The 19,457-nt window shown below is 60.4% G+C and overlaps 1 protein-coding gene and 1 long non-coding RNA gene across 4 annotated transcripts in view; one reads left to right on the top strand and one right to left on the bottom strand.

Moving 5' to 3' along the window:
• The window catches only part of RAI1 (retinoic acid induced 1), a 103,666-nt gene that overhangs the window by 25,559 nt on the left and 58,650 nt on the right, over positions 1–19,457 (top strand). For all 3 annotated transcript variants that reach the window (XM_070773187.1, XM_070773189.1, XM_070773188.1), the window contains exon 2: positions 9,579–9,709. The gene's annotated coding sequence lies outside the window, so the exon portion shown is untranslated. The remainder of the gene's footprint in view (positions 1–9,578; positions 9,710–19,457) is intronic.
• Positions 5,066–10,242, bottom strand: LOC139177552 (uncharacterized). The gene is made up of 2 exons (XR_011562012.1): positions 9,851–10,242; positions 5,066–7,315 (listed from the first exon to the last, which is right to left on the bottom strand). It is a non-coding gene; the product is annotated as an uncharacterized lncRNA (long non-coding RNA).

The following is a 19,457-nucleotide window of genomic DNA, read 5'->3' as shown; positions in this document are numbered from 1 at the left end:
GCCTGGGAAGGGACCGGGCTGCATGTCTGGAGGCCCTGTGGCCCAGGCGACCAGATCCAAGGTGTCAGGAGAACCCCTGTCAGGGTTAGGAGGGGCACTGCATGGTCTGTACTGGGCGTGCCCACCAGCAGAGACACTGCCAGTTCATCCAGGTGCCCTGTGGGTGTGTGGGCTTAGCATGTGCCTGTTTTACTGGAGACAGCCCAAATATTCACTGACCTCTGACTCCATGCTAGGTACAAGCTGCCATTTTAGTGGAGAAGGTGGGACAGAAGGAATGTCAAGCGATGTGTCCTGGTCAAGGAGAGGAGGCAGGCAGAGCTACGGGGAGAGGTGGGGAAAGCAGAGACCAGGAGACACAGGTTCTAGGTGGGACCTGGTTAACAGAGGCCAGTGTGGCTGAGGCAGAGGAAGCCGGATTGCACAGGACTGGGAGCCACTGATGGTTCTGAGCGGGGGTGGGACGGGATCAACTTGAGTCTCAGTGGATCCCTTCGCTGATGGAGGGCTGGAGGGGGCGGAGTGGGCACTGGGAGGCTGGAGGAGGGGACACCCTGGCCCCTAGAAACAGAGAGCAAATAAGTGGCTGTCGGGAGCTGTGGTGCTGGGGAGAAGGAGGAGACTGCTGCGGTGGGGGGGCTGCTTTCCTTCTGATGAAAATGTTCTGGAAATGGTGGTGATGGTTGCAGGACTGTGTGCAGACACCAAAAACTGTTTTGACAGGGTGAATTTTACAGTATGTGGATTCTACCTCAAGTTTTAAAACTTTAGAACCTGTCAGGACTTCTAAGCAAAACTGACTTAGTGATAATCGTCCCAGGGCGAGGGGAACCCTGGATTTTTTTCCTTTTTACTTGCATATACCTCACAACTTCTAAATTAAAACTAGGAATTTCCCTCTGAAAACTAAGTGCTCTGTGATGGGGTTACGGAATTGATGGAGGGCTGCTGGGTGCCTTTCTCCGGCCCATTGGGCGCCGTCTGTAGTTCTGCGGGCTTTCACATGGCTGCTCTGGGCCTCTGGAATTCCATGCCTGCTCACGTGGCCTTGGTCGAGTCACAGGACTGGAGATGCCCGAGGCCCTCCCCTGGCCTGAGTGGTGTCCCCACCCGGAGACCCCCTTCTGCTTGCACGCCGTCAGCCCACAGGCGGCTCCCCACCTCCAGAGGCGGCCCGTTCGTTCCTGGGCAGCTCTGCCTGTGAACAGACTCTTCCTTATATGGAGGGGACGCTGTCCTCCTGTTGCTTCTCCTCCCCCTCAGCTCCCTCTCTGAGCCCCCGTTTCTGGGTCTGTGGCACAGGGGCCCCCAGTCCCTCTCTGCCCCCAGTGGAATGCCAGGGGCCATGAGGTTCTGGGGTGAAGCGGGGCTGAGGGGCCTCTGCCCCAGCAGGTAGCTGAGTAGGGTGTGCAAATGCAGCATTTGACTGTTGCTGTGAAAGTGGACTTTGATCTTCATCTCAGAGACTGAAAACCCAGCTCTCTCCCTTGACCAGAAGGGGTAACCATCCCCAGAGATCAAGCAGGCAGATCCCCCGGCGACTTCCACACACTCATTTCTGTTAGCTGGCACAGCCAGGCCCTGCTGCTCTCCCTTTTGAGAGGTGAAAAAACAGGCTGAGAAACACAAGGGGAAGCAGCCAGTGGTCTCTTGCCACATGTCCTGGGGGTGCTTGGGACCATGTTGGAGGCTGAGCAGCACTCAGCCTCCAGTGTGGCTGCTTCGACTCTCTGGGCTCCGTCAGTCTGTGGGAGGGGCTGGTCCTTGCGTCTGCTGCAGCTGCTGCGGAGTTGGGGCGGTTGTCTGGGCCTCAGACTATGAGCTTTGTGCTCAGTTTAGGGAGAGAGGTATTAGCAGCCTGCTGTCCAGCCCATGTCCCCCCGCCCCCATCTCACCACTGCCACGTGCGAGCAGGAGCATCACCCCTCTTTCTCAGCTGTGGAAACCAGGCTCAGAGAGGGTGTGGGGCTGCCCAGGGACACACAGCCAGCACGCTGCAGAGCCGGACTTGCTCCCGGGGGCCAGCAGGGGCGGTGCTGTTCCTGGTTCAGGGTATGTGGGAGGGTGCGACCTCAGCTCCTAGTAAGGACATGCCAGCGCCGGCCTGGTCTAGGTGGACACGGACAGGAGGGCTCGAGAGGGAGAGCAAAGGCCCCAGAAGCCCTGAGCTGAGCTAGGAAGGGGCTGGAGGGGTCACGTGAGCCACCAGAGGTAGAGACACCTGTGCGCGTGGGGGAGGGGACGGGTGAGTCAGGCGGGTGTGGGAGTGTGTGCACGTGTTGCCAGCACAGAGAGGAGGCTCTGCGTATCCTTGCTGTGTGCCCCTTGCACGTGTGTACCTGCTCTCCTGGCCTGCATACAGTGCATGTATGTGGCTGATTAGGGGAGTGTGTGTGTATGGAGGTCTTGATGGCCAGGATCTACTGTGTGATGTGAGCAGTTTCTCTCCTTGAAGCGGGGGGTCTAAGGGAGGTTGCGACGCTTGGCCTCTTACTGGGCTCCCACCCCAGCAGGCAGAGGAAGCCACTGGGGCCCAGGGAGGGCCCGTGAGAAAGTGGGGGCTGTCTGGGGAACCCCCGGGCCTAGGCAGGAGGGCTGTGTGTCCCAGCGAGAGGGGCGGGGGGCAGGGACAGTCTGTGTACACACATCTGTGTTGGTACCCGTGTGTGTCTTTGCATGTCCGCTGGACTGTGTTGGGGCTGTGCCCCAGGCCTGGTTATGTGTGTGTGTCCAGCCTGCATTCACTGGCCCGGGCAGGTCTGAGGCCTTAGTGAGGGGTCACTTGAGTTGATGGTGCTTCTTATCTGGGGGGTGAGTGGCCCTAAAGTGGGCCTTTGCCCTTCATCCCATATAGTCCCTGGAGGAACGTGTCCAGGGGATGGTCACTATGGTTTGCCTCTGCTAGCATCAGGGTTCAGGCTGGGGTGGGGTCAGAGGTCAGTCTGTGGCTTGAGACTGTGGCTGGAGTCAGAAGTCCATCCATGGTCAGTCTGTGGCTGGGGTTGGGTGGGGGTGCTGGCACTGTAACGGGGGTCAGGGGTCAGTCTGCACTGGTGCAGAGGACCGGTGAGGCCCCAGCCACACCGCTGCCCCTGCCTCTTGCTGAGCCCCGCTGGGCACCAGGCAGGCATGAGGCTTCAAGGAGCTGCTCCCAGGACCAAGTCGGGACACCAGGCAGGCCAGAAGCACTGGGGGCAGGTGACCATGGTCATAGTCAGGAGCCAAGAGTGCCGTCTCCAGAGAATGCAGAGTGGGAGAGGGGCCTGGAGACCCCTGCCTGCCCTCTCCTCCAGCCTCCCTTCTCCCCGTCCCCACTGTCCTCCACTCTGCTCCTGTCTCTCACCCTCACTCCTTTCCCCACCCTCTGGACTTCATCCATGCTTCCCAAATGTCTGTCTGTCTTCCCTCTTTCCTTCTCATTCTCCCACTGAGCCCTGTCCTCAACCACCAGCCTCTGTCCTCAGAAGGCAGGGCCATGCGGTCTCCAAGCTCAGCGAGATGGTCCAGCATCTCAGGTGCTCTGGACGCTGAGAGAGGATGGTGGTGGAGGGGTGCTTCAGGTGTGCTGGCCGGGAACCCCCAGCAGAGGGAGGCTAGGGGTCTACCAGTAGGGGTATGTGTGTGAGAGAGAGGTCAGAGGCCTCCTGGTTGGGTCCCATGCCCAAGGAACAGTGTCCAAAGCAGGTGGGTCTGCCCTGTCTGAGTTGGAAGCTATACAACCTCATCTGGTGGGCTCTAGTCTAGGAAGGAAGGATGGACAAACAGAGAGATGGCAGCGGAAGCCCAGCCAGCAGAGATCAAAGGTTGTACAGAATGAAGTGAAAGTTAAAGTCACTCAGTCATGTCTGACTCTTTGTGACCCCATGGGCTATATAGTCCTGGAATTCTCCAGGCCAGAATACTGGAGTGGGTAGCCTTTCCCTTATCCGGGGGATCTTCCCAACCCAGGATCGAACCCAGGTGTCCCACATTGCGGGTGGATTTTTTATCAGCTGAGCCACAAGGGAAGCCCAAGAATACTGAAGTGGGTAGCCTATCCCTTTTCCAGTGGATCTTCCTGACCCAGGAATGAAACCAGGGTCATCCTGCATTGCAGGCGGATTCTTTACCAGCTGAGCTATGAGGGAAGCCCTTATAGATCAAAGGCAGGGGAGAAAAAACTGGCTTTTGGCCTCACATTCAGCAAACAAGGTGAGCAGACCCCACCCCAGCCAGCCCCTAGGGCTGTGGGCCTGCCCACAGATGCATGAAAGGGGGAAACTGAGGCTCAGTGTGGACGCCACTTGGCAGATCAGGCAGGCTTCCAGCACACCCACTAAAAGTGAAGCTGGCTAAGCTGACAGATGGGCAGGAGGGTCACTGACAGTCAGAGGGGTAGGAGAATGGTCCGCCCATGGGAGAGCCCACTCCACGTGCCCACCTGGCTGCCCACAACAGCTAATGCTACCAGCCCGTCCTCCAAAATAAACCCAGAACTGGATGTGCTGTCGGCTCTCTGAGCCCCCACCCTGTGAGGCCTGCTCCAGAGATATTTCATCTGTCGCCTCATGAGACCTGGGGGCCTCACAGATATGCACAAGCGCCTGTGGGTGGCTCCTGTCACTTCTGTGTCCCCGTCTCCTCCCACGTGCCCCTTGGCTCCTGCACTCCAACCTTGGCGGCTCCATGAGGGTTCTCGCCCTGCCTCAGCCTCTGGGCCTCCACCTGTGCTATCCCCTCTGTCTGGGCAGCTCTGCCCCCAGGTAGCTGCCTGCCTCCTGCCTTCGTCTTTCAGGTCTGTTCTCACCTGTTTCAAGTGCCAGTTCCTGGGCATCGACTGGAAAACAGCTCCCCCACCCCCATATTTCCAGCCCATGCTCATGCTTAGTCGCTCAGTTGTGTCTGACTCTGTGACCCCATGGACTGTAGCCCACCAGACTCCTCTGTCCTCCTCTGTCCATGGGATTCTCCAGGCAGGAATACTGGCGTGGGTTGTCATGCCCTCCTCCAGGGGATCTTCCCGACCTAGGGATCAAGCCTGAATCTCTTGTCTTCTGCACTGGCAGGCAGGTTCTTTACCACTGCGTGACCTGGGAAGCTCTCCTTTATTTATTTGTCGCGGCACACCTCACCTAAGTGTCATGGATGACACTGTGTCCCGACAAGGAAGAAGGGGACCTCCATCTTGCTCCTTGCTCTGACTCCTCACACGTAGAACGGTCCCTGGAACATAGGAGGTGCTCTGTAAATACTGCCCAAGTGGATGGGTGCCAGGGGCCACTCAGCCATCTGGCCTTCAGAGACCCGACTGTGAAATGGGAAGGGTGGCTGAGCTGAGGACAAGATGGAAACTTGAAATTGCTGGTGCACCTCTGACCCGAGGCCTGCGCACCTGCAGACCAGGTGTCCGGTGCTGCGTCCTTCCCTCCGCGAGCCACAGCCCTCCAAGCCCAGTAGGCCTGGGGGTCACCGCACCAGGGCTGAGCTTGAATGAGACGTCTGGCTCTTGGTAGCACCTGCTGGGCCTGATGGCTGGAGTCTGTGTCCCTCTTCTCTGCCTCTTGTGCCCACCAGGAGGGTGGGCCCTGGCTAACCCCTTCCCTAGTGGCCTGTCAGTGAGCCCAGCATCTGCCAGGCCCCCGACTGCATGGTCTGCCTGGGCACCCCACTCCTCGGCCCCTATTTATTATTTCACTCTGAACAGCACCTGGACACAGGGTCTGCAGGAAGGTGGCTCTTCAGACAGTGCTGGGCAAGTGAATGGGCACCATCCTGGCCCAGGCTCTCAGGCTGTGACCACATCTCCCCCCAGGAAACAGCTTCCCCCCATCGAGACTGTGAATGTTCACCCTGGCCCATGGGACTCTCCCTCTCCCTGCCAAACCTGGAGCAGGACTTACATGGTGGGGCATGGACTCAGACCCCTGGCTGGAGCAGGGAGCCAACCAGCCCGGCAGCCTCCCCTCAGCATGAACGAACAGAAGACCTGCCATGTGGTGGGCCCGGCCCACCATCCTGCAAATCCCGCTGGTAGGGGCTGATGGAACAAGCAAGGGGTCCAGGGCTGTGCACACCTCAGTCTGAATCTTGGTACTGTTGCTTCATTCATTGCTTTGCTAAGAGCATCCTGAATGCCTGCTATGGGCCTGGCACTGAGCCAGGGTCTGGAAATTTACAGTCAGGTGGGGATCAGTTGTCCTGCTGTGTGTTCTTGACAAGCCCTCTGATGGCTCTGAGCCTGGCTTCAATCAGAGATGGGCAGAGCCCTGCTGTGACAGCACTGGTGGAAGGGCCTTGGCCAGGTGGGGGCGTCTATCCTCTGCCTGGGAAAGGGCTCCGTTCTCCTTTGGGATAAGCGGCAGCTCCGCCATCTCCTTTCTCCCAACCCCTTGGACACGTGCTCGGAATCCAGAATACACCAAGGGCCCTCCAGTGACCTTGGATGAGTCATACCACCTGTCCTTGCCCCACTGTTCTTCATCCCCTCCCATTGTTCTCCAGAGGGGCCCTGGGTTCAGAGAAGAGGAAGCGTCTGGATCAGGCTCAGTCGTTCAGTCACCAGATACTTATTGAATCTGTGCCAGGCACCATCCCAGGGACGGAGGAGGCGCCAGTGAGCAGACAAACAAAAGCGCCTACAAAATACATACATTACATGTGGTACATTAGAAGGTGGGGAAGAGCATTCCAGGCACAGGGATCAGCAAGTGCAAAGGCCCCGAGGTGAGAATGAGACAGTGGTGAAGGGGGCAGGGGAGTGAGAGTGTGCATGTCCCTAGGGAAAGGAGGCATCCACCACCACCCTTTTCCCCACCTGCCAGCTGGCCTGTTGGGGGGCTGCCTGGCGGAGGTGGGTGAGTCAGGATGTGACAGAGACAGGCTGAGGGTCAGGCAGCGCTGAGGTTGAGTCAGGGGTCCCAGGAGGAACTGGGACTTTTTTTTAAATGGTGCACGCAGTGGCCTCAGGACTGAGTAACCCTGGTTCCCAGGCCAGATAATTGAAGACAGAGACTAAGCATCTGCATATTAGAGGTGGGTGGGGCTAGAGCCCGGAGAGGAGGGGGTGCTCAGGGTGCTCAGGGTTTGCTGCATCCTCACCTGGTGAGCCTGGAGTCAGCAGAGGGTCTGTCTCTGGGAGTGGTCTGCTCTTGGCACCAGGCAGCCACCCTCGGGACTGGGCAGTCTGGAAGCTGTTCCTGGCCAATGCTTCCCACGCCTGACTGCTAGATGCTGATTCCCAGGCAGAAGGAACAGTGTGGAGGGGCTCTGGCCATTTGGATGGATGAGGTCTGGGCTAGAGACCAGGAACTTGTTTTCTTCGTTCTCAGTTGACAACCTACAAATGGCAGGTTTGGGGTGACTGTTCTGGCCACCGGGGTCCTAATGACCTCTGGACCACTAGGACCCGCACAGCCCTCTGCCCAGGACCTGGAGGCACAGCAGTCCTTCATAAAACCCCTTCTCGATGCACCCCCGTCACCTCCACCCCCACTTCGCTGCTCCCCTCCACTGCCTGCCCAGCCCAGAGGCTGAGGAGGCGCTCCAGCAGTGGTGTGATACGGTATTGGCCCCTGCCCTCCAGAGAGTCACCAGGTCTCTGCGAAGGCCCGGCAGGGAGGGGAGAAGCCCTGATATACAAAGCCCTTAGTGGAGGGACGGTTAGTAGGTAGGGACTGGGTCTGGCCATCACTGAAGAGCAAAGACCGAGTGACAGAGGTCGTGGGGTGCGCTCCTCCCCCCTGCCAGACAGACAGGGGCCCGGGGGGACGCGAGGTGGGGGCCAAGGAGAGTGGCACGGACAGGCTGGCAGGCAGGGAAAGTGGAGAGAGCCAGCGCTGACGCGTCAGTGTGATCCCTGGCGCGATAATCGGGTGGACGGACGACAGGCTGGACACGTGTTTGGGTAGAAGGTGGGTGGATGGAGAGAGAACGGATGAATGAATGAATGGCTGCGTGGGCGGTGAGCAGCCCGGCGAGGGGCGGGCAGCCAGGCGCTCAATCACAGCCCCGGGGCGCCGCGCCCGCCGGCTACGCGCAACCCTCCCCCTCCCCCGCCCCGCTCGCCCCACACCTCGGCCCCGCCCGGGGCGCGTAATTCCGTGTCCCTGGGGCTCTGGGGCCGCTACGGCGGCGGCCCGGGACTGGGGCCAGGAGGGCCCGCCCCTCGGCCGCGGGGGAACCGGAGGTACGGTCCCGCCTCGAGGCCCCGGCCCCGCGCTTCTTTGTCTCGGCCTGGTCCTCCACCGTCTCCGGACCGCCACCCGCCTCGCGGGCAGTCCTCGCCGCGCGCTTCTGGGCTGCTCGCGGATCTCCAAGCCTCGGCCCCCGCTGCCCCCAGTCCGTAGGTGTCTTCCCGGCCCGGTCGAGTCCTCCAAACCCGGTGCCTCTAGGACCGCGGGGCCGGCCAGTGCCAGGATCTCTAAACTGCGTCTCTGGAGCGGGGGTCGGAGGGGGGGGCGGGATGCGGGTCCCCGGGTCTCCGCCTTCTCTCCTCCGCCACCACTCGCCGCGCTGTGCTGGGACCCCTGAGCGGCCTGTTCGTGCCTCTGCAGCGGTGCGGTCCCTGGCGCCACGCGGACCCCCTCCTCCAGCCAGGCCTCGGCCCCGCACACAGAACACTGCCCCGCTAGTCCCACACAAGACCGCGTGCGGGCGCACCCCAACCCCTCGCTAGTCCCCCGCCCCTACAACCGCAGCTTCACGCAAACAAGCCCTCACGGAGACACGACACCCCTCAGACACACTCGGGCCCACGCAGACACAATCCCACACGCGCACAACCTCACGCAGACACGGCCCACACAGGCGCAGTCCCGAAGCCCTTGATAAACAATCGCACACAAACAACCCCACGCAGGCACCGCATCGCTTAGTCCCCCCGAGACCCAGAAGCACATTCACAAGCTCGCAGCAGGCCCCCACGCCCCGTGACATTCACACGGGGGGCAGACCAGAAATACACAGCCACACTGATAAACACACGGACCCGAGCGCGCAGCCAGGAGCTCACCCACGGGCTCGTAAGTCACTGGGAAAATATTAAAGCGTCCCCTCCCTCCCCTTCCTTCTCTGACGCGCGCGCGCGCTCGCGCGCACGAAGACACTTACCACCCCCCCAGCCCCCGACAGCCCCGGGTCCCTAAGCGCCTCGGAGCTTCCTAACCAGTGACCCTGAGCCCGGCGGTGAGAGCCGCCGGAGCGTCTCCCCGGCGCCCCCTCCTCCCGCTCCCTTCAGCTCCTAGTCCTCCCCCGCCCCCTCCCTCCTGCCCCCTCAGCCTCCTCCCCTCCCCCGCGTCTGGGGCGCGGGCTGCGCGCAGCCAAGCCCCTCATCGCGCGCCCCTCCCCGCGCGCGCCCCGCGCCCGCATCGCGCTTGGCGAGTGGATGCGGCCATGGGGCGGTCTCTACCTCCTGTCCCCCGGTGGCCCGTGAATAATGGCTACTGAGGGCGCTCGCAGGGGCTGCTGAGAAGGAAACACGGGGCGCGAGAGGCGCGGCGCGCGCGGGAGCGCGAGGGAGAAAAAAGCGAGCCCCCGGCCGCCGCGAGCGGCGGGCGGAGAGAAAGGAATCGTGCGAGCGCTCACATTTTTTTCTCCCAAAGATCTCATCCGGCCGCCGCGTTCTGGAAGAGACGAGGGGACAGCGCGCGCGAGCAGAGGAGAGGCCGCGCGGGGAAGGGAGGTGGCGAGACGCGCAGCGCCCGCGCCCGGGAGACCCAGGAGGAGCCCGCAGGTATTGTTGGCGGCGAAGCTTTGTGTCTTGGTGGGTGGGGGGACGATCCGGGCGCTAGGGCTCCCGAGGCTGCCGGCCGGGGTCTCCGCCCGCCCCCGGCACCCCTCCTACCGCGCCGCGGTCTTGGCTGGAGTTGCAGACCTGCCTGTTTGGGGTTTTCCACACCCGCTGAGGGAATCGGTCTCAGAAGGAATTTCTTTTTTTTTTTGGCCGCAGTTTGGTTGTGCTGGGGATTTCCCCCTCCCCTTCTCTCCACCACACTCTGGTGAGGTCTTGGCGACCGTGGCACAGGCCGAAGGCTGAGGGCTGAGATGGCGGGGCTGGTGGCCTCGGACCGGAGGGGAGGGACGCGGGGAGGAAGGAGTTTTGCTCAAGTTCGCAGTCTGCGCCGCGGAGCTGGTCAGGCGGGGAGGGTCGGCTGCGCGCCCTGTCCTGCTCCGGGCCACCGGTGGGAAACTTCCCTAGAGCGCAGCCTCCCGGGGGACTCGGCGCCCCCGACGCCTCGGGCGCTCACTCCGGCCGCCTGGGCCCCGCCTCGCCGCCCGCGAGCACCGAGGTCGCGCTCTCCCCGCCCCCGCCTTCCTCCTCCCCCGGCGGCTTCCGGATCTGGACCGGGCAGGAGGAGCGGCTCCGAACACTTCCCCCGGAGACCCCTCCCCACTGGCTGCGATAGTCCCCTGCCCTGGCACCCCCGCCTCGCGCGCGCCCCAGTGGCCAGGCTGACAATGAAACCTCGCGCCTGTGCGGTTGTGGGGAGAGGTCGGAGCTTGGTCTCTCGGGGTGGGGGGTACTAACCCCAGGAACCCTGAGGGGGGACTTCTTGGGGGTGGGGCTTGTTTGGGTTAGAGACGTTGACATCGGGTGGGTCGGGCGGGGTGGAGTGCGCGGTGGCCACCCGAGGCTCGGGTTCAGGGGCTGGGGTCGCGGGTTCCAGCCTCTCTTGGGGTTGGTGATTGGCTGGTGAGTGCAGGCACGTCGAGTCCCCCTCCCCCCATCAGCCACTCCCCCCCCCCCCGCCCTTCCCATACAATGCGGGCTTCAGAGGTGGTGATCCTGAGGGTGGTGTGTGTGTGTGAGTGTGTGTGTGTGACGGGGTGTTTGTCTCCTGCGGTCCACAGCAGGCGCTGCTCCTTGACCCGGAGATCCGACCCTCGCCCCTCCCCTAGGGGCTGGGGGCGGGGAGAAGGGGGTGGGAACTTCTCCTTTCCCGCCTGGGCACTGCGAAACGAGTGCTACCCTAGAGAATTTCTGGGGACCGCAGGCCTGGGGGCGCTCAACGCAGAGTGGGGGCCGCGGGGTCAGCGGGGTCTCTGCACACAGAGCGCTCCATCCCTCTGCGCCTTGCGGGGAGGGGCGGGGTGGAAAGGGCCAAGGCTAGTTGGAGTGGGAGTGGGGGCAGAGAGCCCGTGGAAATCTGTCTTCATTACATTCCAGAGAGCAGCCCCCCCTTTTCTTCCTGGGGTAGGGAGCAGGCCCAGGGATGGGACTGCCAGCCCCGGCAAGTGAAGGAAATCCTTCTATTCAAAGAGGGGATCCTGGTGGGGGTGGGGGGGTGAGGGGCGGCACGGGAAGGCTGTTCTGTGGCTCCATCCAGGCGTGGAGAGAGTTAATCCTCCCCCGACCCTGTCAGCCCCCACCCAGGAGGCTGCAGTGGGGACTCTTTGAGCTCACAGCATGTTCCCACCCTGTATTCCCACCAGGTGGAGGGGTGCCTTCTCAGGACCCCCCTCTGAGCCCAGAGAAGGTGCTGCAGTGGGAGAGCCTGGGAAAGCTGGTGCAGCCGGAGCCTATGGCCTCGTGGGGGGACTCTCCCCACTCCGCAGCCCCACCGTGAAGGTCGGTTTCTGACCGGAAGGCTAGACCCTGAGATCCTCACAGCTGAGGGCTAGCCTGGGAGGTCACAGGAAGGCAGGATTGATTTCTGCTCACTAGAGCCCCTGTAGGGTCCATGCCCGTGGGTGCATTCCTGGGGAGGGGGAGCGCGTCTTCCTCCTCCACTGGTTCCCTTTCCTGCAGGTGAGAGCCGGACCTGGCCACAATGGACACTGGGCTTTGGCTGGACAGACACAGGGATGAATGAACCAGTAATGAATGAATGAATAAATGAATGGAAAGGGAAAGTTTCTCAATTGGAGGTGTTCATTTTTTAAAAATGATTTTTCAATATATATGTTTTAAAATATGATTAATGGGAAAATCTGAAAAATAGAGAAAAATAAAAAAGGTTATAGACAGTCTCGGTGGGCTGTGACAGTGTTAGTATTTTGATGTCGTTTTCCGCAGTCTTTTCGGCTTGGTGGCTGGGTTGTTTTTTAGCGACTTGTCGGCACTCTCTCTGTTCAGACGTATATCCTGCTCTCTTCGTTGGCGCTCATGGGAGCCTTTTCCTGTTTTGTAACCAACTCTTCATAAACACCGCCGTTAATGTCTTCAGGCTTTTCCAATAGGGTGGATGCGCCACCATTTACTTAATATTCCCCTTTTGTTCCATGTGCTGGTTGCCCCTGATGAACGAGGTAGTGGATTTCTTAGTGTGGAGAGCTTTTTTTTTTTTTTGATGTTTAAGACGATTTCCTCAAAATGACGCTGCTCACGCCTGCAGTGGAAGAAACAGGCTCCTCTTTTTTCCCCTGATAAGTGGGACACTGTTAAACTTCCTCTCCACAATCCAGAACCTTCTTTCAGAACTGAAAGAGCCTCGGCAATGAATCACCTGTCTGAACCCCCTCCTTTGACAAGAAGGAATGGGAGCCCAGAGGGAAGTGAATTCCGAGGTCACGTAGCAGCCAAGAACAGGGTGCTGATTCGCCCTTTGGTTTCCAAATTCAGGAAGAGGGGGTCCTGTAGGCTGGCCTTGCCCATTTCACACACGGGAGCACTAAGACCCCAGGAGAGGAGGAGCACCCACTCGCCTCTGATGTTGATGTCTGGAGCACCAGACAGGCTCCTTAGCCCTTTTGTCTCACACATTGGCTATGGCCACGATGTCTACGGTGCCTGGGGCCACCCAAGGTGCCAGCCTGTGATTGGCCAGCAGTGGATTCCCTGCTGCCCCTCCCCCATGGCTCCCCCTTCCTCTCTGCCATCCCATTTTCCAGGAGGAAAAGCTGAGGAGCCAAAGCAGATGCAGAGAGAGAGTGGGACTGCAGATGTCAGAGGACCCCCTTGGTCGTGCCCCTGCCCTGGCCTTCAGTCCTAGTAGTTCTGGGTCTTTTCTGGGGCTGGGGCGGGTGTTGGCACAGACCCTGCAGCGGGGGAGAGGGGAAAGACCAGCGACATCTCAGCTGCTCTCTCTGGCTCGGCTTGACCCCAGCAGGTCCCTGGGGAGGAAGGGAAAGGGAGGGGAGAAAGAGGAGAGGAAAGGAAGGTTGGGAGCAGAGATGCTTGGAGAGAAAGAAATGAATTAGAATGGTGGGGGGGGGAAATGGGGAAGGAAGGAATCTGGTTAAAGCAAAAGGAGAGAGGAAGCCCCTGCCCCTCAGGCCCATTGCGCACCCATGGGAGTAACTGAGGGCAGGGCTCCCAGTGGGGGAGCTAGGGCTGCTCAGAGCTGTGTGCCCTGGTCAAGGTGGAGTGGAACAGCTCTTTAGGGGGCTCAGGAGGATCCAGACCAGGTGGGTGGCAGGGAGGTGGCAGCTCCTCTGGTCACGGGTTCTGGTGGGGCAGGTGGTGGGGCACCCTAGGTCAGAGGCCAGGGCCAGGGGTGCGCATGGGGTGAGGTGATTATGGCTCTGACTTATCGCCAGGACTAGGGCCTTGTGTCACCCCTGGAAGGGGCCCTTCCGTGAATGTGGGTATCTGGGCCTTTTTTCTCGACTTGGACGCCTTCCTGTGTGCCTGCGTGTGCATATGTCTGTGTGTCTGATCCTGTTTGTGTATTCTTGGGGGTCGGTATGCCTGCCAGCCTGGGTGTGTACGCCCGTGTATTCTGTGTGCCTCAGGCCCTGTTTTTATATTCTTGGGCACGTATGCGTGCATGCATACCTGTGTGTGTGTGAATCTGTGTGTGTCCCTCTGTGTACATGTCTATGGGTCTCTGATCCTGTGTGTGTTTCCGGGGGACAGTGTGCCCTCGAGTTTGGGCACGTGTGTGTCTATCTGTGTGTGGGCACACACTGCTCCTCCTAATGGCCCCTAGAGGGATGCAGGCACCAGGCTTCTATGCCGCTTTCAAGGTTGCAGCTGGGTGGGTGAAGTGGGGGGCGGCCTTCGACTGGGAGGGGGGTGGGGGGAGGCAAAGAAATTCTTAAAAGACTATCTTCCCTCTGGTCTCCAAGGAGATCAGCCTGTGAAATGATCCGCACGTTAATTAAAAACAATTATATCCTGATTGAGCCATTCCTGCTCACGTCCCCCAGCCGGGGAGAGGCCGGGGCTGCGGCCAGAGAGGCAGGACATGGTAGGGTCCCTGGGTCCCACTGCGACAGGGCCGGCTTGGGACCTGGCCCCTGGAGGGGAGCAGCCCTGGGGGGCAGGTGGCGAGGCACTGGGGGTACGTGTCCACAGCCGACTTGAGCTTCTGGTTTGAATTTTGAAGACACCCACCCCTGGGTGTGTCCTCTGAGGTCCATGGAGCTCCTGCCAAGAGGTTGAGGTTTAGAGCCGTCCTCCTGTGAGTGTGGACATTTGGGCATTTTATGCTGTGTCTTTGTGCTGTGTGTGTGCACACCTATTTGTGCCTCTGTGTGTGTAGGGATGGCACCACCAGCCCTGTGGATCCCTATTCCTCTGTGCCGGGCACTGGGCCTGTTTGCCCAGATCCTGCGAGTCAGCATTTGTGGTTCCGGCTTTTTAGAGAAGTGGCATGCTTGAGGTCATGGAGCCAGAGGTGGGGGGCCAAGTCCTCTATTCCCAAGACCCAGACCCCCTTCTAGCTACCAGCTGCCCCCAGACTTCCATGATGAGGGATGTTCCCTCTGCATGACCCCTGGGAAGCTGAGGTGCCCAAGGGTAGGCCTTGTCATTCTCACAGCACTCCTGATGTTGTTCATTCTGAGGTCCGAGCTGCACGGGGTGCGGGGCTGTGATGTCCAGACATGTGGCAAGCAGATGACTGGCTAGCTGGAGTGGGCTGTGCTCCCCTCCTTCTCACGGCCATCCACTCTGGCTGTGGATGACCAGGGCAGACCAGCTACAGGTGCCCCGTGAGACTGCTGGGTCTACCCACACTTCTGGGTCCATGCTGCCGAGCCCTTTCTGGAAAGGTCTGGATCAGGTCCCACTGCCTGGCCTGGTTGTCTGGCTCCCATTAAGCCCTGCAGTCATGGAACAAGTAGTCATAGGAAGAAGAAGGCAGGAGACCCTCAGCCCGCACCCCAGAATCAGGTGGTGGTGTGGTTCACAAGAGGGAGGCACTCAGGTGAACCAGGACACCTGGTGTTTGTGTCCAGAAGGTGGCCTGCCACCCTGCCCCTTCCACTCCACGCAGTGGGCACCAGCCTGTGTGCCCAGGAGCCGTGAGCACACGAGCCAAGGCCTCTCATGCTTCCTCGAGTCTCCCTTTCCCCTTTGTACAGTGGGAGCATAGCTCTTTCCTGACCAGACTGTCAGGAAGGTAAGAAAAACCAGGTCAAGTCTGTTCAAGACCCGTCCCACAGAGGGGAGTGGACTGGAGGGGACTCGGCTGCACCCAGATGCACAGAGAGGCGCGTCTGTCCGTTTAGGCACTGGTGTGTCGCCTCGGCAGGGGCCCTGGGTCTGGTAGCCCCTGGAGGGAGACACACTGCTGCTCCCTCAGGATTTCTGGGAATCTGACTGGGTTGAGGTGGCTGTCATCTCAGTAGTGCCTCCAGGGGACTCAGACATTCGCTGGACTCACCCGAAGCTCCATTACCAAAGGCAGAGAGTCTGCAAAGGGAGGGCTGTTCCTGCTGGATCAGGTCCCACAGTCTGAGGGAAGCCTGGCCAAGGGAGGGTTCTGGGGCCAGAAACAGTGTCATGAGGAGTTAGAGGAACGGATGGGACCAGAAAGGTTCTCTGTTGTTTCTCAAGGGCAGCACTCAGGGAGACAGAGAGAGGCAGATGTCGGCTCCTCCCAGGAAAAGCCTTTCGTCCCGAAGCCGGAGGAGACCCTGCCTGCCTAGGTGCCCCTGCGGGGTTCCATCCCCTAAGCACCTCGACCCATGTGGTATCAGCCTCCTTGCCTCTCCCAGGGCGAGAGGTGCATCCCATCCCCTCCATCACTCATGCCGAGGCCCTGCTTATCCGCAGGCATGTCACCCCGGAGGAGTGACCAAGGATGAGCTCGGGTCTGCACAGCTCCAGGGTCTCCACCCTCCATGCCCCATGGGGCCAGTTGGCAGAGCTTCTGAGGGCGGGCACCGCAGCTCAGCTCTCCCAGGTGGCCTTTGGGGATGCAGCCCAGCAGCTGTCCCCCACCTTCTTAGGAACTGGAACTCAGATATTCACGTGATGTCTGGCTTGGGTGTGCTGTTACCTAGGCTGGCAACTCGCCTGTGGCCAGATTCAGAGCACAGGCCCCATTTGCAGCCTCCAGGTTTCATCGCTGTTACCCAGGGGTCACTGTCACTGCCCCCTGTTCAGGCTTGAGAATGGTGCTAGCCTCATGCACTTGCGCCCCGCTCCCACATACAGTGCGGGTTTGCAAATGGAGGGCACACTGGGACCGGACCAAGCGCCCACCTGCCCTGTTCTCCTGCGCACACAGCTGGGGTCCCAGCTGCTCCCACAGCCAGGCTGGGCAGGCATCTGATGGGCGCCGGGGTCACAGGTCAGGCTCATTTCCTTCCTCGGGCCCTGCCCGGAAGGAGTCAGGATGGTCTCCATGAGGAAGGAGCACACCTTTCAGCCGGCCTGGAGGCGGGACAGCGCCTGGAGTAGAGGGCTCTGGGAGTAGGAGAGCTGGAGGCCGGGGTGGAGGCTGAAAGGAGTCTGGGCCCAGCAGGGTCCCTCTTGAGCAGAGCGAGGACCAGAGTGACCCGCCAGGGCCTGAGTGTGCTCCCTGAGAACGCTGCCTCCCCAGTCCTTGCTGGTGGCACGTGGACCGGAGGGAACTTCCTCCTCCTGCGGCCTCCTGCCCCCGGAGCTGGGAGCTGCTGTGCAGACCTGGGGCACCGTTCCCCGGGGAGGTGGGGGCCTGCAGCTGAGCCTGTGTGTGCCCTAGCCACAGGGATTACAGAGTCTCGGCTGGTGGGGGAGGTGGTGGGCCTCCGGGACCAGTAATTAAAGCCCAGCAGATGATAATTCCCTAAAAGAAAGCTCAGCAGGAAGAGGGAGGAGGGGCCCAGAGAGGGCAGGAAGTCAGGGTGGTAGGCCAGGGGAGTGGACAGAGAACCGGTACCTGGAGTCCTGCTGTTCAGAGCATCCTCTCTGTGAGACCTCCCTCTGCTGGGCCCCAGCACTTAGCTGTTTCCTGTCTTCAGACTCCCTGTGAAGGAAGATTTCCTGTTGTCTGCGTCTTACAGAGGAAGAAACTGAGGCCCAGAGGAGGCCCCTTTGGGACAAGGTCTTCGGGGCCAGTAAGAGTCTTGGCAGGGAAGACCAGGATGACATCCAGGCAGGGCAGATCTTCCCACCCCTCCCTCTGTCTGGGGAGGGGCAGGGGTCCTGGCATCACGGCTCACAGTGTGGTGGCTGGAGGGGGTCGGCCACCTGGCATCACCTGGCATCACCTGCCATGCGACTCGGCAGGATCACCCCTCCTTGGGGGTCTACACACCTGTCCGGGGCTCCGATTGTCCTGGGGTTTCCTGTAGCCTGGACAGTAGGGGTAGCCAACAGGGCAGACCCTGTGGGGAGGGGGGCTGTGACCTCTGGGACTTCCTTCCCCCCCCATCACTCGTCCTGCAGGTCCCTCAGCCTCTCACGCTGCGGGGCGGGGGGCTTGACTGTCACCCCATCTGACAGAAGAGCATCCAAGCCATCTCCTAGAAGTGAAAAGCTTTCTGCTGTCCTACCCTCCCTGTCCCCCACTTCATACCCCCTCCACACACTCGTCTGAGCAGACTTCCCGCCCCAGAGGGGCCAGAGACTCAGGCTGAAGACCACAGACCAGACCAGAGCTTGTCCCTGGTGACACCTTCAGGTGGGCACTATGTGGCCTGCCACAGGGCTTAAAAAATAATACCAGGCTTCACATAAAAATCCCACTTTTCGCTCCTCTTACAATTGGAAATCATAGAGCTGCAGACAGAGTTGAGACAGGGCTGCCCACCCCTTGGGCTTCTGCAGACCCCGCCCAATCTAGTTAACCTCCACCCACCCCCACCCCACCAGGTTTGCCCCTCAGCCCCTTTACATCTGGGGCTTCTCTAGTGGCTCAGTTGGTAAAGAGTCTGTCATGCAGGAGACCTAGGTTCCATCCCTGGGTTGGGAAGATCCCTGGAGAAGGAAATGGCAACCCACTCCAGTATTCTTGTCTGGAGAATCCCATAGACCTAGGAGCCTGGTGGGCTACAGTCCACAGGGGGTCACAAAAGAGTCGGACACGAATGAGTGACTAACACACACACACACACCACTTAACACCTGGGCTCCCATCCTGGCACCCCAGCTTTTGCTTATCTTGGGTAGATTATATCTTGGGACTCCTCTGTGAAATGTCCAGTGAAAGTGTCTCCAGAAATTCTCCAGGTGAAAGTAAGTACAATAAAAGGAAGGGAGTGCCAGGTGGAGGCTGCCAGAGAAGAGCGGAGGCGGAAGGGGGCCGGGGGAGCATCAGCGAGCGCTCCCTGCCCTCACGTACCTGCTGGGCAGCACCTGGACACCGCCCTGCCAGGCTCTGCTGGCTCCACACGTGACCGTGACCCTTGGTCTAGCCTCGAATCTGCCCCAACCCCTGCCCCAGGGCCTCTCTGATGAAGGGAGGAGGGCTGCAGAGACGTGAGGGGGGCTCCGACAGCACCCTATTCTTGACTCCCAGTCCAGCGCCCGTTCTCATCTCAGATACTGTAACGTTGGCCGCTTGTTCATGTGCATTTAAAAAGAACACTCTTGTAGTTAATATGCGGGAAGGATTTTGATGTTCTCGCACATAACCTTTTGCTGAAGTGACATCGTGCGGTGAAAGGGTCCCGGGAGAGTCAGTGTAATTTGGGCTGTGAGGGGCGGAGAATACCAATGCAGAGGCCTCTCCAGAAAGCCCGGAACCAGGAGCCCCGGGGACCCCCACCTGTCGTCCCCCCGAGGCCTTGTCCCCGACTCTCCATCCTGGCCCCAGGGACCACAGTTCTTTCAGATTCATTCATATTTGGGCTTGGCTGTTGGGCATTTCCCTCTCGTGTCTCTGGTCTCTGAGTGGGATGAATTCCGGGGGAGGGGTCCTCCATGGAGAGAGAGGGATGGAGTTCGGGGGGGACATATGGGGAAGCCCCATTCTGAGCAGGAGCTGGCCACTGGGGGTGGCAGACAACCGGGCCCTCGCTGCGGGAAATCGAAGGGCACGCTGAAGATCTGTCGTGTCTGCCCTTGGCCCCAAAGGATCAGAACAGGGGGCTTGAGAGGTTCCAGTTAATTGAGGCTGAGTCTAAATCGGAAGGCTTAGTAAATGGTAATTATCCTCCCATGGGAGTGGCCCAGTGCTCACTGATGCCACCAGCAGTGGAGACGGGGGTCAGACCCCTTCCCCTCCCGCTCACCTAGAGGCTCTGAGAACAGCCGTCCAAAGTCTCAGGGACAGACCTGGTATGGATGGGCCACCTCCTCCCTCCCCCGGGCAGGCTCAGGGCCTGGAGGTGTTTGGCGTGCCTGCCTTCCACCCAGCTGTCTCCAGTACCCTCCCATTGGCTGG

Source organism: Bos indicus, chromosome 19, assembly GCF_029378745.1.
Source record: "Bos indicus isolate NIAB-ARS_2022 breed Sahiwal x Tharparkar chromosome 19, NIAB-ARS_B.indTharparkar_mat_pri_1.0, whole genome shotgun sequence".
Classification (NCBI taxonomy): domain Eukaryota; kingdom Metazoa; phylum Chordata; class Mammalia; order Artiodactyla; family Bovidae; genus Bos; species Bos indicus.
This window is presented reverse-complemented; position numbering and strand designations above follow the sequence as displayed.